This window comes from Hypanus sabinus, chromosome 24 (genome assembly GCF_030144855.1).
Source record: "Hypanus sabinus isolate sHypSab1 chromosome 24, sHypSab1.hap1, whole genome shotgun sequence".
In the NCBI taxonomy this organism is placed as follows: domain Eukaryota; kingdom Metazoa; phylum Chordata; class Chondrichthyes; order Myliobatiformes; family Dasyatidae; genus Hypanus; species Hypanus sabinus.
Genome location: NC_082729.1, coordinates 31,410,941 through 31,414,883, shown reverse-complemented (window position 1 = coordinate 31,414,883; position 3,943 = coordinate 31,410,941). Strand labels below are relative to the sequence as shown.

The window sequence follows — 3,943 nt, the reverse complement described above, 5'->3', positions numbered from 1 at the left end:
TCGTCTCACAATTCATTACATTCGGCTAGTTGGCAAGGTAATATTGGAAACTTTTTACCATAGAAGTTCAATAAAGGACGCAATTTGACCAAAGCAGAACACGCGACAGAGTAACAGTTTTTAGTGGGTGAACCTGCCATGTTCACATTGCGCGGCTTAACCGCCGTTTCCTGCTGTGCATCTCATCGAACAGTGGCCGCAAATTACTAGCCGAGAGCATCACTGTTAAAGGTTTCGCAGTGTTAGTTGCTGACTGAAATGGATGATCCGTGTCCAGTATCCGCCACAATGAAATTGTACTCGGTGTGCGATCATGGAATAATAATTATGTGCATTTACTGAGCCACCTGCAGTCCCTGTTGACGCCATCACCATCGACCCTCTCCCCATCTTTCTTCTGATGCTGTCCGGGCCTTCCATCACACACCGGGCTTAACGATGTAGTTCCAGTTCTTGTTAAATACAGGAGACCATTTGCGGCCAATATCGCCAACAGTAAAGTCGCAAGTCTTCTCCAAGTCGCTCGTACCTTCCCCGAAGTCGGCACAAACATCCCCCCCCCTTTTCTTTAACCCCAACTCGAGCGATTTCGGAGCTGGAACCCGATTTGAGATATTTCTTTTTAATGATTAACTGTACTCTATTCTTTGACATTTTTTATATATAGAACACATTTCAATACAGAACAGGCGCAGGGCCTTCAGTCCACACTGTGTGTTAAATTAATTGCACTGGAAAACAAATATTCAGCTGAACCAGTCCCTCTGTGCACACAATGTACATATCATTCAATTTCTTGCAGATGCATTTGTCTATCTGAGAGCCACTTGAATACCTTATTCATGTTTATCTCCGCCACCCCCAGGCACCCAAAAACATAGCCCAAACGTCTCATTTGAGCTTAACCCCTGTCTCTTCTGTCATTTAATTTTTCAGCCATGGTGGTGTGGGTGGAAATAACTGGTTGCCTTCTTCTGAAGGGTGTAGAGTTAGGTAAGGGAAAAATACAAAGAGATCTAGGAGTCCTTGTTCATCAGTCACTGAAGGTGAGTGAGCAAGTGCAGCAGGCAGTGAAGAAGGCTAATGGAATGTTGGCCTTTATTAAAAAAGGGAATTGAGTACAAGAGCAAGGAAATCCTCTTGCATTTGTACAGAGCCCTGGTGAGACCACACCTGGAGTATTGTGTAGAGTTTTGGTCTCCAGGGTTAAGGAAGGACATCCTGGCTGTAGAGGAAGTGCAGCGTAGATTCACGAGGTTAATTCCTGGGATGTCAGGACTGTCATACGCAGAGAGGTTAGAGAGACTGGGCTTGTACACGCTGGAATTAAGAAGATTGAGAGGGGATCTGATTGAAACATACAAGGTTATTAAGGGATTGGACAAGCTAGAGGCAGGAAATATGTTCCAGATGCTGGGAGAGTCCAGTACCAGAGGGCATGGTTTGAGAATAAGAGGTAGGTCATTTAGGACAGAGTTAAGGAAAAACTTTTCTCCCAGAGAGTTGTGGGGGTCTGGAATGCACTGCCTCGGAAGGCAGTGGAGGCCAATTCTCTGGATGCTTTCAAGAAGGAGCTAGATAAGTATCTTATGGATAGGCGAATCAAGGGATCTGGGGACAAGGCAGGAACCGGGTATTGATAGTAGATGATCAGCCATGATCTCAGAATGGCGGTGCAGGCTCGAAGGGCCGAATGGTCTACTTCTGCACCTATTGTCTATTGTCTATCTATGTATTTCGTAATCTCGTGAACCTCAATAAGATCTCTCCTCAGCTATTGCTACTCCAGAAAAAAAAATGAGAAAAGGCGTCTGAATTTAGTAAGACCTTCCTTAAGGAAAATATCCTCTATTCCTGGCAAACCTCTTCTGCATTCTCTCTTGAGCCTTGACATCCTTCCTGTATGAGCGTTCAGAAATGAATATGATACTTCAGTTCCGTATAACCGCTGTATATAACTCTGCAAAACAACTGCCCGACTCTCGAACCTAGTTCAAAGTAAATTCGTTATCAACGTACATATATGTCACCATATACAACCCTGAGATTCATTGTCTCGCAGGCATACTCAATAAATCCGTAGGCAATAACCACAACAGAGTCAGTGAAAGAACACATCAGCTTGCCGTTCAACCAGCGCGCAAAAGACAACAAATTGTGCAAAAATAAAAAAGAAAGAAATAATGGGACATTATTATGAGATGAAGCGTCTTTGAAAGTGAGTCCTTAGGTTGTGGGAATATTTCAACAACGGGGCAAGTGAAGTTGGTTCAAGAGCCTAGCCTGAAGGCCGAGGGGTAGTAACTGTTCCTGGACATGGAGGTGTGAGTCTCGAGACTCCTGTACCTTCTTCAGGAGGGCAGAAGGAAAACAGTTCATGCAGAGTCGCTGCGAGCAGGGTTCGAACCTGCGCGGGGAAACCCCATTGGATTTCGAGTCCAACGCCTTAACCACTCGGCCATCACAGCCACACAAGAAAGATGAACTTCCCATGCAATTTCTTTACCACCCCATCAATTTATGTGATTACTTTCACGGATCTATGAACTTGCAACCCAAGATCCCTCTGCGTATAATCATTGTTATGCATCTTGCATTAACTGTGTAGTTGATCTCCTTTATATTTGATCTCCGAAAGTGAAACATATCATATTTCGCCTTGTTAACCGCCGTTTCCCATATCTCGCCCCATATCTGAAAGTGATCGATATCCCGATGTATCACTTGCCAGTCGTCCGAGCTGTTCACAAGAGCAGCGATCTAGGTTTTTTCAGCAAACCTGCCAGGCACGAAGTTATGCTTTCGTCCATGTAATTTATATGTACATCACAAACAGCACAGATCGCAGTACCGGTTGCTACAGAACGCCACTCGTCAAAGACCTCCAGCTGAACAGGTGCCATTGACTGTTACCCTGAGGTCACTTGTATAGTTACTGACATTGCGCCAGTGTCCAGAACTGCAGAGTACATGTTAAATATTCCTCACTGTTGGTTCTCTTTGCTCTCTCCAATAAATATCAATGCGTGGCAGAGCCATGGAGCAGTGAAGTTCAAAAACAGGCCCTCAATGTCAGGTCGCTGGAGCAGGGATCCAGTCACAGACCCAGTACTGTGCACACAGAGATATTAATGGAGTACCAGATCTCGAGCAGCAAACAACGCCGGCGTCAAAGTTCAGGCAGAGATCAACACATCCAGAGAAATCCAAAACCCAGAATCAGGAAACAGACAGAGTCGATATTCAGACGGACAGAGTACAGATACAAGTGCTGGAAAGGCTCAGGAAAACTCACCGGCACAATCTGGCAACAAACAGGTGAAAACACAGGACTGAAATACACTGAGCAATAAACAGAGAGGCAGATGATAGGTGGAGCACAATGAGACACGGGTGGCAGCAATATAGGTAATAATGAGAAACAGGTGAGAGACGGAGTACTCAGTGATACAGGGGCCGGAGTGGAGCAGGAGCGGGGACAGGAGCACATGGCAATACAAAACCACAAAAGCACAGACTGACGGCTGGGGGGGGGGGAGGAACACACAAAAATACAGAGTTCAGCTAGAGGTACTGACAGTAACCCCCCCCCCCCGGACGCCTCCTGACGTCACAGCAGGTAGGGCTGGGTGCTGGCGATGGAATCCCTGATGAGAGCGGGGTCCAGGATGTTATGGGCAGGGACCCAACACCTCTCCTTAGGACCGTAGCCCTCCCAGTCCACAAGGCACTGGAGCTGACCCATCGATCAGCCATGGAGGAGGGGGTTTTGGGGATAGGACACAGGGGATGACTCTTGAAAGGCTTGATGCGGGACACATGGAAGGTGGGATGAATGCAGCGGAGAGTGGAGGGGAGCTCGAGACGGGCGGCATCAGGGCTGATTACTTCAGCAATGGGAAAGGCGCCATTGAAGCGAGGGGCGAACCTGTAGGAATCTACC

The 3,943-nt window shown here is 46.8% G+C and overlaps 1 non-coding gene across 1 annotated transcript; it reads right to left on the bottom strand.

The window, feature by feature from the left end:
• Window positions 1-2,386: 2,386 nt before the first annotated feature.
• trnas-cga (transfer RNA serine (anticodon CGA)) lies at window positions 2,387-2,468 on the bottom strand. The gene has a single exon. It is a non-coding gene; the product is annotated as a tRNA-Ser (tRNA).
• Window positions 2,469-3,943: the final 1,475 nt, after the last annotated feature.